The sequence below is a fragment of the Macaca mulatta genome, chromosome 6 (assembly GCF_049350105.2).
Source record: "Macaca mulatta isolate MMU2019108-1 chromosome 6, T2T-MMU8v2.0, whole genome shotgun sequence".
NCBI classification, from domain to species: Eukaryota; Metazoa; Chordata; class Mammalia; order Primates; family Cercopithecidae; genus Macaca; species Macaca mulatta.
In genome coordinates, this window is record NC_133411.1 from 166537505 (window position 1) to 166553824 (window position 16320).

The 16320-nt window shown below is 46.2% G+C and overlaps 1 long non-coding RNA gene across 1 annotated transcript; it reads right to left on the bottom strand.

Annotated features, from left to right (window-relative positions):
- Nucleotides 1-2833: 2833 nt before the first annotated feature.
- On the bottom strand, nucleotides 2834-7498 carry LOC144329590 (uncharacterized). Its single transcript, XR_013394969.1, has 2 exons — nucleotides 5422-7498; nucleotides 2834-4598 (listed from the first exon to the last, which is right to left on the bottom strand). It is a non-coding gene; the product is annotated as an uncharacterized LOC144329590 (long non-coding RNA).
- Between the last annotated feature and the right edge of the window lie 8822 nt (nucleotides 7499-16320).

Sequence of the window (16320 nt, forward strand, 5' to 3'; positions counted from 1 at the left end):
CTCATGATCTGCCCACCTGGGCCTCCCAAAGTGCTGGGATTACAGGCGTGAGCCACCGTGGCCAGCCAGTTATTTTTATTATAACCAGTTTCTTGATTTATCTTAGTTCAATATTGATCTATTATGTTTCTTCTATCTCTACATTTAAATATGCCTTGTCAAATCATTCTGGTTCATCCCTTACCAACATTTTGGGCAGATTTCCTAATCTTCCTCACTTTGATTACTTAAAGCTCAGTTTCTGCAGTCCAAATCTGTGATTTCAATTTTTTTTTTTTTTTTTTCTGTCTGAGTCTTGCCCTGCCACCCAGTCTGGAGTGCAGTGGCAATATCTCCGCTCACTGCAACCTCCGCCTCCCAGGCTGAAGCGATTCTCGTGCCTCAGCCTCCAGAGTAGCTGGGATTACAAGTGTTCGCCACCACACCCAGCTAATTTTATTTATTTATTTATTTATTTATTTATTTATTTATTTTGAGACAGAGTCTTCCTCTGTCACCCAGTTTGGAGTGCAGTGGCGTGATCTCGGCTCACTACAGCCTCTGCCTCCCAGATTAAAGCGATTCCTGTGCCTCAGCCTCCCAAGTAGCCAGGACTATAGCCATGCACCACCACACCCAGATAAGTTTTGTATTTTTTAGTAGAGACAGGGTTTCACCGTGTTGCCCAGGCTGGTCTCGAAATCCTGACCACAGATGATCTGCCCACTTCTGCCTCCCAAAATGCTGGGATTACAGGCGTGAGCCACCGCGCCCGGCCCTGTGATCTGAATTCTATGTAAGCCCTATTTCTTCCTCCCTTTCCCCCTACTCAAGCCTGCTACAGGCCAGGCCTGTTACTGAAGGGGCTTAAAGTGGGAGACCCTGAGTCTGTTCATTCACTCGGCTCCCATTCAACAGCCGGGATGCAGGTGGGAGGCATGGTCTGGTTCTGAGTTCTTCTGTACCATAGGCCTCTCTTCAAGGCTTCATTCATGTTGAGGGCTGGGCTGGAATGTAGGGAGGGCAGAGGGTCCTCATGTGAGTGACCTTCAGCCTGGTGCTGGGAAGTGCTCTGTCTTCCTGCTTCACATGGTGCCTGGTGCTCCTGAGCCATCTTTACACCATCCTGATCCTCCATTGTTCCTGATGATCCCTTGCAGAGGAGCACCTTTAGCTCCCTTTGGCCCAACTGGCTTTCTCTTTCTTCAAGCCCTCTCTAGCAGGGATGACTTTACTTGTGCAGTGACCTTATGCAAAACTCCAAGCTCCTCCCGCTGTAACCTCTGAGCTCCTATTTGTAAGGCCTGTGATGATTTTTTTCCAGGCACCAAAGGCTGAAAGGGACTCGGGTATCCCCATCTTTTGTCAAGCACACCTCATCACTGTTCCTTGTCATCTATTGGCCCAGGCCACTCCAGAAACCTCCAAGTGTGATGCAGTCACTGGTCTCTGCATTCACATACATTCCTTGGGAGGGTGCGAGCTGTGGCAGAGTGACAGCTGTCAGGATTTGGGATCTCCCAGTGACCCTCCTGGTACCTTTCTACACTGGCAGCTACAGGAAAACTGCAGGTCCCCAGCTTCCTAGAACCCCTGGACAGGGAGGAAGCAGTCCTCCTTTTTCCTGCCCTAGAAGCCCCCCTTCCCGCCCCCTCCCACTACTTTCTTTGCACTGGGAGCTGGGGGGTGAGGCAGATGGTGGTGAAGACAAGTATGGAGAGGGAAGGGAGTAATATCTCACTAAGAATTTCCAGCCAATCTTCCTATCCCTTCCTTTCCCTCTTTATCTTCTGCTTCTATAGACTGTCTGTTGTGAGACTGGGAGAGTTCAGGGGTGATGGCTCAGGCTAACAGGGTTTGTTTGACTGCTCCTTTAAAACTCCTGTTGGCTTCTGTGGCAGAAGCTTCCAGTCACCCATCCAATATCATTTTTCCATCTTCCTTTAAAAAAAAAAAAAATAGCCAGCTGGGCACGGTGGCTCATGCCTGTAATCCCAGCACTTTGGGAGGCCAAGGCGGGCAGATCCAAGGTCAGGAGATCGAGACCATCCTGGCTAACACGGTGAAACTCTGTCTCTACTAAAAATACAAAAAATTAGCTGGGCGTGGTGGCGGGCACCTGTAGTCCCAGCTACTTGGGAGGCTGAGGCAGGAGAATGGCATGAACCCAGGAAGCAGAGCTTGCAATGAGAGCCGAGATTGTGCCACTGCACTCCAGCCTGGGGGACAGAGAGAGACTCCATCTCAAAAAAAAAAAAAAAAAAAAAAAAAGCCTATGTTGTTGGAGGTAGCCAAGCACCCAGCTAAAAGAACTACATTTCCCAGCTTCCCTTTTAGATAAGAAAGACCAAAAATATGTAAGCAGAACTTGGGCAGCTAATGTCAGTAAAAACCCCACAGAGATGGTTCAGGCAGGAGATATGACCCTCTGCTCCCTTCCTCTTTCTTCTTCTTGCCTGGAATATAGACGCAATGGCTGGAGCTCCGGCCATCAAACATAGAAGCCACACACCAAAGTTGCAGAACCCAACCTCTAAGGGCAGTGTGCAAAACAAATGAGATAGCCTAGGTAATGTGACTAGTACAGTGTCTGGCACACAGCACATGCTTAACAAATGCCCTCTGGTATTAATGCTAACCCTAAGGGAGAGCTCAAGAGAGTTCTGTCTGGCTTTTAATCTGTGCCTCCTCTCCAACATTTTCATAAGTCACTGAAAGAGGGAAGGAATTCTGAGCCACATCTCGTTCTGCTGCTGACTTCTTACATGAGTTTGAATGTGTCTGGTAATGTTAAGAGCTTCCTTTCCTTGTTGGCAAAGTGAAAAAAAAACAAAAACTCTCCTACCACAAAGAATGAGCATACTGGAATTTCATTTATTTTAATAGTCACTCTATTTTTGGCATGTGATACTGATTTTCCATATATAGTAATGACAAAGTTTTTCTTTCACATAAATTCAAGTGTAAAAAACAAGTTGAAAAAAATGGACAAGGGATTTGAACACGTTCTTCAATAAAGGCTATCCAGCTGGCAAAAAGAATAAGAAAAGATGGCCAAGCGCAGTGGCTGCTATAATCCCAACACTTTGGGAGGCCAAGGCAGGCAGATCATTTGAGCCCAGGAGTTCAAAACCAGTGTGGGCAACAACATGGCAAAAATCCATCTCTACAAACAAATACAAAAATTATCCTGTTGTGGTGGTGCAAGCCTGTAGTCCCAGCTACTCGGGAGGCTGAGTAGTGAGGATCAATTGAGCTCAGGAGGTTGAGGCTGCAGTGAGCCATGATCACATCACTACACTCTAGCCTCGGTGACAGAGCAAGATCCTGTCTCAATAAAATAAGAAATTTAAGAAGTTCAGTATTATTCATCATCATGAAAATGTATACCACAAAAGATCCATTACATGCAGGCCAGAATGATGCAGCACAGTGTTTTAAAGGACTAATAGTACCAGTTGCTGGTGAGGATGTGGAGCAACAAGAACACTAATACACTGTTGTTGGGAATGTAAACTGGCAAAAAACACTTTGGAGAAAGTATGAAATTATCTATTAAAAGTGAACAAATGCGGCCGGGCACAGTGGCTCATGCCTGTAATCCCAGCACTTTGGGAGGCTGAGGCGGATGGATCACCTGAGGTCAGGAGTTCAAGACCAGCCTGACCAACATGGTGAAACCCTGTCTTTACTAAAAGTACAAAAAAGTAGCCAGGTGTAGTGGCGGGTGCCTGTAATCCCAGCTACTCCAGAGGCTGAGGGAGAAGTGGAGGTTGCAGTGAGCCGAGATCACGCCATTGCACTCCAGCTTGGGGGACAAGAGCGAAACTCCATCTCAAAAAATAAAAATAAAAAAATAAAAGTGAACAAATGCATTTTCCCATGACCCAGAAATTCCAGTCAGGTATACATCCAGCGTAACTGCAGGCATGTGTACACTACACATGCACAAAAATGTTGACAGCAGCATTACTCATAACCACCCCAAACTGGAAACAACCCAAATGTCTATTCAACAATGTGATGCATAAACTGTGGTATAGTCAGACAACGGGACACTGTACACTTTTCTGTATACATATGTTTCTTTTCAATGAAAAGATTTAAAAAGAGAGTTGACAAATATAATAATATTAATTTAAAAAGTAGTACAAGGACATGACAAAATTCGTAATGGCTACACATGAATAAACTATGTTTGGGAACTGAAGAATTGGATGAGTTAAAGGATTGGATGACACATCCCTCTTTGGATTCAGGGTGCTAAAATGATTAGCACAGACAGAAACTATTGTAGAGCTGGTGAATAAAAACATGGAGAGAAGAGGAGGTGGTGCCAGGCAGTGGCTAAGAGTTCAAGCTCTGAGTTGAAATTCGTGGATTGGAATCTTTGCACCACCACCTGCTGGCTCTGTGACCTTCGGCAAGTCACTTAACCCCTCTCCACTCAGTTTCCACAACTGTAAAATGAGAGTAGTGATGGCATCGATTTCCATGCCTCTCTCCTAGCTTCTGATGATGGGTGACAATCCTTGACCTTTCTTGGCTTGTAGATGCATCACTCCAATCTCTGCTTCCTTCTTCAGGTGCCATTCTTCCTCTCTGTGTGTCTCTGTCTTCTTATAAGAAAACCAGTCATACTGGACTAAAGGCCCACCCTAATGACCCCATTTTAATTGCTTACAGTAGCCAAGAGGGCAAAGACCCTACTTCCACGTAAACTGACATCCACAGGTATATGGGTTAGGACTTCAACATATTTTAGGGGAGGCACAATTCCACCCAAAACATGTAGAAAAGTTAAAAAATTATAATAAATACCCGTAAAACCACCACTAGATTCAGCAGTTGTTAACATTTTGCCACTTTTGCTTTTACTGTCAATCTATTTTTTTACTATCTCATCCCTAAAATACTTCTTCACGTATCTCCTAAGATTAGTCTTTTACACATCACATTAACATTACCATACCTGTAAAATTAACAATTCCCTAGTATCCACTCATAAATAGTTGCAGTAGATTGTATTATTACTCAAAATTATTGATTTTCCTCTTCCCTATAGGAAGATGACACAGTCCTGCCCTGTAATCTTAGCGCTTGGCCATATTGCTTCGGCAAACATACTGTGAGCAGCAAGATGCACGCTGCACAGTACAGAAGCTTTTCTACTCATTTCCTGGGTTTTTGAATAAGACACAGGGATCAAGACAGCTATCAGGAATATACCCGTAGTCAACTGATAGTACAAGTGACTTGGACAGGAAATAAACTTTTGTTTTACAAACCACTAAAACCTAGGGTTGTTTGTAATTGCAGATTTCCACAGCGAATTTAGAGCTGTTTTTAATGGTTTTTAGGCCAGTATCCAGTCAAGAGTTTTGCATTGTATTTAGTTATCATGTCTCTTAAATCTCTTACTCTGGAACAGTCCCCACTTACCTTTTCTTTCCTTCTTTGTTTCTCCTCCTTTTTCATTTTCTTTGTTTTTTCTCCTAGTACACATGTTCAAAGATACTGTTCTTCTTGAAAAAATTTACTTTTTGAAGAAGCCAAGTCAGTAATCTTAAATAATATCCCATATTCTGAATATGTCTGATTATGTTCTTTTGGTGTGTTTTAACATCTTCCTCTAAGCCAGTACTTCTCGATCTTGGTTGAACCTTGACATCACTTTGGGAGCTGGAACAAAACACTAATGCCTAGATCCCACCTGCAGAGGTTCTAATATAATTAGCTTGGGTGCAGACTGGGAATGGGGAGCTTTAAAATGCCCTGAGTTGATTTTAACGTATGGGGAAGGTTGTGACTCATTGATCTAATGGTTAGATCAGTCTTCACCCATGATTCTGTACATGCCACACTGCAGGACATCAGGTGCTCTGTAGATTTAGGTTACATCACTGTTCGTGATGCTAAATTTGATGACTAGTTGAAAGTGGTGACAAAGATCTCCTTGTAACTGTATGTTTTTCTCTCTGTAAATTAACAAATAATCTGTGGGGCAATGTCATAACATTTTGGGACTATCCTGGTTCCCAAAAATCTTATAAATACTGCTTTTGGCATCCATTAGTGATCCTTGCTTGAATTGATTATTTCATAAATATTTACAAAAAACTGACTTTCTTTTTTTTTTTTTTTTTTGAGACGGAGTCTCGCTCTGTCGCCCAGCCCAGGCTGGAGTGCAGTGGCGCGATCTCGGCTCACTGCAAGCTCCACCTCCCGGGTTCACGCCATTCTCCTGCCTCAGCCTCCCGAGTAGCTGGGACTACAGGCGCCCACAACCACGCCCGGCTAATTTTTTGTATTTTTAGTAGAGACGGGGTTTCACCGTCTCGATCTCCTGACCTTGTGATCCGTCCGCCTCGGCCTCCCAAAGTGCTGGGATTACAGGCGTGAGCCACCGCGCCCGGCCAAAAAGCTGACTTTCTAAGTCTATCATTCTGCCTTTTAAACTAGCCAGCATTCTTATGTAAAGACTTCCCTTCATCAACTGAGGGTTAACTGCAGTTCCCCATAAGAAGGCAAGGTAGGGCTAGGCGTGGTGGCTCACGCCTGTAATCCCAGCACTTTGGGAGGCCAAGATGGGCGCATCATGAGGTCAAGAGATTGAGACCATCCTGGCCAACATGGTGAAACCCTGTCTCTACTAAAAATACAAAGATTAGCTGTTGGCATGCACCTGCAGTCCCAGTTACTCAGGAGGCTGAGGCAGGAGAATCGCTTGAACGTGGGAGGCAGAGGTTGCAGTGAGCTGAGATCGTGCCACTGCACTCCAGCCTGGTGACAGAGCAAGACTCTGTCTCAAAAAAAAAAAAAAAAAAAAAAAAAAACAGAAGGGAAGGTGGGTCAAGCACGCTGGCCAGCAGGGCACAGTGGCTCATGCCTGCAATCCCATCACTTTGGGAGGCTGAGGTGGGTGGATCGCCTGAGCTCAGGAGTTCGAGACCAGCCTGGGCAACATGGCAAAACCGCATCTTTACCAAAAAAACAGAGAATTAGCCAGGCATGGTGGTTCACCTGTGGCCCCAGCTACTCAAGAGGCTGAGATGGGAGGGTGGCTTAAGCCTGGGAGGTGGAGGTTGCAGTGAGCCGAGATCGTACTATTGCACACTCCAGCCTGGACCACAAGAGCAAAAGTCTATCTCAAAAAAAAAAAAAAAAAAAGACTACTTCTGAGAATGGTTCTGAGTTCCTGATAGCCCTTCTCTTGTGGATTGCACTGGGCCCTTTTACAACCTCAGAATGGCTTTTCTTCTGGGTATCCATGAAATATCCCTTTAGCGTACCTTTTCCACAGCAAGAAACTGTGGTTACTCCCTTGTTCCTCTGAAAATTATGACAGAGCTGCACTTGTCCTAAGAAACCTGGGGAAGCCTCAGCCACTTCCCTAGGACCCCATCAACTCTGCTCTGGCCCTGGCCCCGGCCCCGGCCCCAGCCATCTGTAACCTGTATCACCTTTCCCTCCCCGCTCCAGCTTAATGAATTCCAGTGAAGCAGCAGTGAAAAAATGTTTACCCAGCTGGGCGCGGTGGCTCATGCCTGTAATCCCAGCACTTTGGGAGGCTGAGGCAGGTGGATGATGATGTCTGGAGATTGAGACCATCCTGACCAATATGGTGAAACCCTGTCTCTGCTAAAATACAAAAAATTAGCCAGGCGTGGTGGCACGTGCCTGTAGTTCCAGCTACTTGGGAGGCTGAGGCAGGGGAATTGCTTGAACCAGAAGGCGGAGGTTGCAGTGAGCGGAGATCGCACCAGCCTGGGCGACACAGCAAGACTCTGTCTCAAAAAAAAAAAAAAAAAAAAATTTTCCCAAGAGCATTTTATTTATTCATGATAACTGCATTGCACAATGAATCTATGAGATGGAGGTAAAGTAGCCACAAGCTTTTGCATTAGAGGGCGTTACGGGCTAGACCCATATTCACTTCATTCTCCCTATATGCTGGGGGATCATAAAGGTGATAGGGAGTCATCACGGTGCTCTAAGGCAGGACCCATTTACAGAGAAGGCAATTAACACTCAGGGTTACTGACTTGCCCAAGGTGTCTGAGAAAGCCAGAGAGGAAGACTCCATGTCTCTTGGGTCTTTTTTCTGAAAGCACATTATCTATTTAGGGAATCCATGAATGGATTCTTATTTTCTCCCATACAAAGTCTTGGGTCTTAGGCCGGGCACAGTGGCTCACACCTTTAATCCCTTTTGGAGGCCGATGCAGATGGATTACTTGAGGCCAGGAGTTCAAGACCAGCCTGGCCAACATGGCAAAACCCCGTCTCTATTAAAAACACAAAAATTAGCCAGGTATGGAGGTGTGCGCCTGTAATCTCAGCTACATGAGAGGCTGAGGCACGAGAATTGCATGAAGCTAAGTGGTAGAGATTGCAGTGAGCCAAGATCATGCCACTGTCCTCCAGTCTGGGCCACACAGCAAGACTCTGTCGCAAAAACAAACAAACAAAAACAACCAAACCAAAGTCTTGGGTCCTAGAGTTTGAATTGGCATCAACACAGTCCTGTCAGTTTTTTCCTTCCAGGAGTATCCCCATTTTCCAGATGAGAACTGAGGCTCTTCTCCCACTTTTTGCTTGGGACAGGTACCGTGTCGGGCACTAGGAAGAGACAAGTGAACAAGATGGACTCCAAGAACATATACATTGTTTCAAGCAGAGCAGGAGCCCAGGGTTGAGCCCAAGTTGAAAACAGTTGGAGGCCGGGTGTGGTGGCTCACGCCTGTAATCTCAGTGCTTTGGAAGGCTGATGTGGGCTGATCACTTGAGGTCAGGAGTTCGAGACCAGCCTGGGTGATGGAGTGAGACTCCATTAAAAGAAAAAGAAAACAGTTGGAGTTCTTTAAGAGATGGTGCCAGATCCTCTTGAAGATCACAAACACCAAAAGAAGAGTAAGGACCTGCGCATTTCTCTGCTACACTTCCATGGGTGTGGTGCAGTGGAAATAGATGGGAAGGCCAGCTTTGTGTGACCCTGGGTGAATCACACTTCCTCCAGACTCTCCTTTCTCATTTGTAAAATAGCATCTATTAAGATCCTCTCAGTTAATGTAATATTAACTGAATTTGAACTAGTTCAAGCAAAATAGAAAAGCTGGGTTTACACAATCAAGGATGGACAGGGCAGAGTCGCCAACATTTTGGGGGAAAGTAGCCAGGGGCTGTACTACCACGAGGTATGTCTTCCATTCTCTCTCATTGTTTTTGTATCCTTCTCTTTTTTTGCCTTTTTGTTGCTGTTGTTGTTGTTGTTGTTGTTGTTGTTTTTAAGACAGGGTCTCACTTTGTTGCTCTGGCTGGAGGGCAGTGATCACAGCTTACTGTAGTCTCAACCTCCTGGGTTCAAGCAATCCTCCCACCTCAGCTTCCCAGGTAGCTGGTACTACAGGCATGTACCACCATCCCCAGGTAATTTTTGTATTTTTAATAGAAATGGGGTTTCACCATATTGCACAGTCTGGTCTCAAACTCCTGGGCTCAAGTGATCTGCCAAAGTGCTGTTTCCCAAAGTGCTGGCATTACAGGCATGAACCACCATGCCTAGCCCTCTGTGGCTTTCTGAACACTGATATCATTATCAGACTGGCTGACCCTGGGGAGCAAAGCCACAGGAAACCCTGGCCTGTAGACCACAAGGAGTGCTTCCACTGCTGCTCCAGTTAGACAAATCCTGGAGAAGGAATCCAACTGGCCCCACCCACTTGGTTCATGGACCCATCCCTGTTCCAATCATTGTGGCCAGGTGGTATGGAGTATTCTGAGCAGCCCAGGATAGACTGGGGGCCAACTCAGTGAGTGGGGAATGTTTACACCTTAGTTGGGGTGAGGAACTCTGAAATACTCTTAACTGGAAGCTCCTGAGGTGGCTTTATACCTGAGGGCTGTGCCATCTTTCAGCTGTCCAGAAGTTTCCTGTTAAAGCTATATGAAGGACCAGGCACGGCGATGCACACCTGAAATCGCAGCACTTTGAGAGGCTGAGGTGGGCGGACCACCTGAGGTCAGGAGTTCAAGACCAGACGGGCCAACATATAGTGAAACCTCGTCTCCACTACAAAATACAAAACTTAGCTGGGTGTGGTGATGCACGCCTGTATTCCCAGCTACTTGGGAAGACGAGGCAGAAAAATCCCTTGAACCCAGGAGGTGGAGGTTGTAGTAAGCCGAGATTGTGCCACTCTACTCCAGGCTGCGACACAGAGCAAAACTCTGTCTCTCGCTCTGAGTCTCCTTGAATCTCAGTTTCCTGAAATATTAAATGGGGGTAATAATACATAATAGATGTCAAGTGCCTAAAACACCTAAGGGCTCCATATAGCTTTATTTTTATATATTTATTTTAAGTAAATATGTATTTCAAATAAATATTTTAAATATATATTATATTAGATATATTTCAAATAAATATATATTTTAAATATATTATTTATCTTAAATATATATTATTTATCTTAAATATATATTATTTTAAATAAATATATAAATATTTAAATAAATATAAATAATAACTCATTTATGAATTTATCTATCTATAATAAATAAAAATTTATTTATCTATCACAAATAAAAATAAAGTTATATGGAGCCCTTAGGTGTTTTAGGTACCTGACGTCTATTATGTATTATTTCCCCCATTTAATAGTTCAGGAAACTGAGACTCAAAGAGATGAAGAACTTCACTAAGATCACACAATGAGTCACTGCAGAGCTGCAAACCCTGGTCTGACTGACCATCTTGCAGGATAGTCCCTTTTTTTTTTTTTTCTTAGATAGAGTCTCACTCTTTCACACAGGCTGGAGTGCAGTGGTGCGATCTCGGTTCAAATTTCAAAGCAATGAAATTCTTGAAAGCCACTTAGTTATTGGGAGAGAAGAAGATTAAAAGAAAGACAAATTAGTGAGTGAAGAATGGAGAGGTATTGAACGGGAAGACATTGTGGGAGAAATGGAATCTTGAAGCTAAGGAGATGGGCCCAAGGTTGTTTTTTTTGTTTGATTTTTGTTTTTTTGAGATAGGGTCTCACTCTATCACTCAGGCTGGAGTGCAGTGGAACAATCATGGCTTACTGTAGTCTTGACTTCCTGGGCACAAGCAATCCTCCCACCTCCACCTCAGCCTCCAGAGTAGCTGGGACCACAGGCACATGCCACCATGCCTGACTAGTTTTTGTATTTTTGTAGAGACAGGGTCTCGCTATGTTGCCCAAGCTGGTCTCAAACTCCTGGGCTCAACTGATCCTCCCATCTCAGCCTCCCAAAGTGCTGGGATTGGTGTGAGCCACTATGCCCAGCTGAAAGATTCTTTAGTCCAGTAGACACACACACACACCTCAGTTCAAATGAAATCTCACCTGGGATCCCATTCAGGTCATCAAAACTATTAGCAGATTAACATATTATTGAGCACTCATGTGCTAGGTATAAGGCCCAGCTCTTTTCAAACATGATCTCACTGAATCCTCCCAACAGCAGAATAGGTCATTTTATTAACCCTATTTTATGGATGAGGTGTTTTTTTTGTTGTTGTTGTTTGGCTATTTTTTTTTTTTTTTTTTTTTTTTTGAGATGAAGTCTGGCTCTGGCACCCAGACTGGAGTGCAGTGGCACAATCTCAGCTAACTGTAACCTCCGCCTCCTGGGTTCAGGCGATTCTCGTGCCTTAGCCTCCTAAACAGTTGGGATTACAGGCATGCACCACCACACCCGGCTAATTTTTGTGTTTTCAGTAGAGACAGGGTTTCATCATGCTGGCCAGGCTGGTCTCCACCTCCTGACCTCAGGTAATCCACCTGCCTTGGCCTCCCAAAGTGCTGGGATTACAGGTGTGAGCCACCATGCCCGGCCAAGGTCAGCTCTTTAACATCAAAGCTGGACTCCAACCCAGGTGCCTCTTCCACCAGATACCTGAAGAACTTGTCACCCACTCTGGGATGGATGGACCATTAGGGAGAGTTAGGCTGGGTTAGGGAGATGTGGATGAGGGAGAGGCTCACCCAAGAAGCGGAGGGATGGGACATAGGAGTCCTGACTGCTGCCCCAGACTCCTATGAAATAAAGAGATGAGTTCGGCTTGTCGCTGGAAGATCTCTGTGGAGTATTCCTTGTGCCTGAAGTTCTGTGATGATGGCAGTGGACAGATGAATGGTACTATCGCTTAAAGAGATTAAGTATGTTTGAACACAACTTCATTTCTTGTTGAAAATACATTTCATTTCCCCTCCCTTCATTCCCCCACCAAATGCATTTCACCGCTTTGGAGTACTTGGAAAAACTTACCAGTTTAAAAACCTTGAGGCTGGGTGCAGTGATTCACGCCTGTAATCCCAGCACTTTGGGAGGCCAACGTGGGTGGAATCACCTGAGGTGAGGAGTTTGAGAACAGCCTGGCCAACATGGCGAAACCCTGTCTCTTTTAAAATACAAAAATTAGCCGGGTTTGGTGGCAGGCCCGTTATCCCAGCTACTCTACTCGGGAGGCTGAGGCAGGAGAATCACTTGAACCCAGGTCGCAGAGGCTGCAGTGACCTGATATCGTGCCACTGCCCTCCAGACTGGGTGACAGAGTGAGACTCCATCTCAGAATAAATAAATACATACGTACATACGTACATACATACAAACCTTGCTGGATGCACAGTAGACTTTGTTCCTTTCCTCTACAGCATTTCTCCATGATCTGGAACAAAAAGAAGGGAACTTCTGTTTACTGAGCACCTATGACCTGCGAGGCATTTTATCTTACCTCATTCATTCCCCACAACAACACTTGTCAGGCATCACGCCCATCTTACAGGCAAGAAAACCAAGGCACAGGGAGGTGGAGGAACTTAATGTCAGATGTGAACCAGGCCATACGATGCACAGGGCATGCTCTTCCCATGCCAGGCGGCCGCCCCAGTGATCCTCAGCTGCATTATGAGCGCAGAGCTTATTTCAGCCATTATTGGCAAAAAGGAACTGCTCTGTGAGGGATGCCCATGGTTGGAAGCTTCATTTATGGCCCCTGGCCACTGACTCTCCTCCCATGGCTGTAGCTGTTGAGCACAGTGGTTGATAACATGTCAAGAAGGAAGCCTGTGATGAAGACTTATTCCCCACACTGCAGGTCCTAGCTCTAGGCTGTCAGGCAGGAGCAGTGATTTCAGAATGTGAAGAATTCAGAATTTAGTGGATCCAGAGGATCCTGCCAAAGGGCTACCCAGCTGGAATCAGAGAGGTAACTTGTCAGGGAGCAGGGGGAGGTAGCTAGCTGCTGAAGTTGCTGCTAAGAGTGAGTGCTAAAGTTGTGACATATCTGTCTCATCTATCCATCCATTCATCCATTCACTCACCAATCCATCCATCCATCCATCCATCCACCCACCCACCCACCTATCCATCCCTCCACTCATCTATCCGACCACTCATCTATCTGACCACTCATCCATCCAACCACTCATACATCCATACATCCATCCACCCACCCATCCACCCACTCACCTATGTGGCCCTTGAACACACGATCAGAACATAAAGGTGGAAGAACAGGTTTTCTTCTTTGCTGAGATACCTCTGGCTTTTCTTGATCAGTGATGGGAACCTGCAGACTGGGAGTGCTTCAGCTCTGGTTCACTCTGATCTTGGGCAAGTCACCTTTCCACTATGAGAGGCTGGGGAGTTGGAAGAGACCATATAGCTGTCTTGTGCAGATCGCCTCTCCTATTTCATCAATGGGTGACGGAACCTAGGAGTAGGAAGGCAACCTGTCAAGGTCAGGTAAGGAATTAGTGGTAGATTTGGTCCTGGATCCCAGGATCCTGCTGCTCATTTGTAAAGTGAGAATGGGAATCCCGGCTCTCCTCACTTCCCAGGATTGTAGGAAGGACCCCACGAGATAAGTGGTGGGAAAGCATTTTGACAGGTGACGTCACCAGGCCAGAAGGTGCCAAATGTGCACCTGGGGCTCTGGCTGCTGGGCTAGGGCAGATCCCACAGAGACCAAAAGGGGTCAGCAGAGGCTTGTGCTTAGATGCTCAGCTAGGATGTGCTACAAGGCACAATGCCCGGGTGCTGAAATTGGGGAGTGAGGCAAAGTCATTAATTTATTTTTATTAATGAATGTATTTTTTGAGACAGAGTCTTGCTCTGTAGTCCAGGCTGGAGTGCAGTGGCACAATCTCGGCTCACTGGAACCTCTGCCTCCTGGGTTCAAGCAATTCTCCTGCCTCAGCCTCCCGAGTAGCTGGGATTATAGGCAGGCACCACCACACCCAGCTAATTTTTGTAGAGATGGGGTTTCACCATTTTGACCAGGCTGGTCTTGAACTCCTGACCTCTAGTGATCTGCTCTCCGTGACCTTCCAAAGTGTTGGGATTACAGGTGTAAGCCACCGCGCCCAGCAATTTTATCTATCTATCTATCTATCTATCTAGGACAAAGTATTTCTCTGTCGCCCAGGCTGGAAGTGCATGGCACGATCTTGGCTCACTGCAACCTCCTCCTCCCGGATTCAACTGATTCTCGTACCTCAGCTTCCCGAGTGGCTGGCATTACAGGGGGGCGCTACCACGTCCGACTAATTTTTTTTATTTTTAGTATGAACAGGGTTTCATTATGCTGGCCAGGTTGGTCTCTAAAACTCCTGACCCCAAGTGATCCGCCTGTCTTAGCCTCACAAAGTGCAGGGATTACAGGCATGAGCCATGGCCCCCAGCCTGGCCATTTTTCTCTAGAATTCCAGGAACAGGCTGAGTGGGGATGGGGGTGATTCTGAGGCTACTAAAAAGAACAGCCAAAGCTTCCATAGGCAAATCCTACCTGCCAATGCCCTGGACTCAAATGCATCAGGCTCACCCCAGGAAGGGCAGCGAGGGCTGCCTTGTTCTAGAGACGATATGACAGGCAAGGAAAAAGCCTCCTGAACCAAGGTGGAAGCCTAAATGCTAAGAGACGTTCTGGATCCTCATCATCAGATAATCCAGAGAGAAGTGAACTGATGGCCCCTCAAACCAGTGCCCAGTGAGTGATGGGAATAAAGGAAAGTGCTGTTCAGCACAGCAACTAAAAGTCTGCAGGAGAGACAATGCTCTTGAGGGTGAGGGTAGTGATGGGAGGAGGGTCAGTCATTTTCATGCTAGTTAGGAAATATTTATCAGGCACCATATTAGGGGTTGGAGATACTGAAATGTACAAGACAGTCATGGCCCCTTTTCTCAGAGCTCAAAGTCTAGTGGGGGAACAGACATTAAATAGGCAATTACAGGCAGACAGAGCTTGAAAAGAGGATAACAGTGGCTACCTTAAAAGGATGTTGTGAAATTAAATGAGATAATCCAGGTAAAGAGTTTTATCAGGACTTGGCACAGAGTAAGCCCTCTGAAAATGATAACTATTTTTCTTGCTTTGGATAGGGAAGTTAAAATGCAGGGCTCTGTGGAAGTGAAGTGTAAAGAGAGATTTATTCCAGGTCGGAGGCTAGGAAGTCACAAAGACCGCCTGAAGAAATCACAAGAGATCTGAAGAACGTTTAGCTTGAGGCAGAGGGAGGGGAGAAAAAAATAGCAACTCAGTAGCAGCTCAGTTTCACCACTTTACAGCCTATAAAGTCTTTGGCTTCCCTCATCTGGTTCGATCTTCAAACCTAATCAGACCGGCATCTAGAGTTAATATTTCCATTTTACACAAGAGGAAAGAGAGACCCAGCGGGAAAAAATGACTTGTTCAGAGTCATAAAGCAAAGTCCCGAAGCAAGTCTTTCTGGCCCATTATGTGTGGGAAAAGCGAACAAACACCCCGGGGCGTTAGCGAAACACTAGGTTACAAACGTGGAACGAAGTCGAAGAGTTAACGAGAGCCAGGCACCACTTATAGGGGTTGGCCAGGTAGGTTTCCTGGGGGCGCTGGCATTGGAATAGGCTTCTTCGCCTGCTAGGTGTCAAGACCCCTCAGGAGAGTGGCGGATTCGTTCCGTAAGCGGCCGCCCAGCGAAGCCTCGGGCAAGGGTCTTCCGGAAAGAGACCAGTCTTGATGCTGGAGCCTCAATCCCCGTTGGCCTAGCACTTTGGTTTCCATAGCAATTGTCTCTCGCCGCAGAAAGGAATCGCCTGTGCCGGGTCTTCAGAGAAATCCAGGCCTCAGCTCCACGCCCCTGAGCAGCCCCACCCTGGCTCAACCCGTTACCCGCCCCGACAGCAAGACCGGGGCACCGCCGTCCCCGCGTCGAAGCGGATAGGATCTGCTCAGCTCACCGCACCCCACTTCTTCCGGACCCGTCCGTCTCCACGGCAACGCGCCAGGTCTCACCACGGCGGCCGCCGAGGGACAATATTACTTCGTCCGTA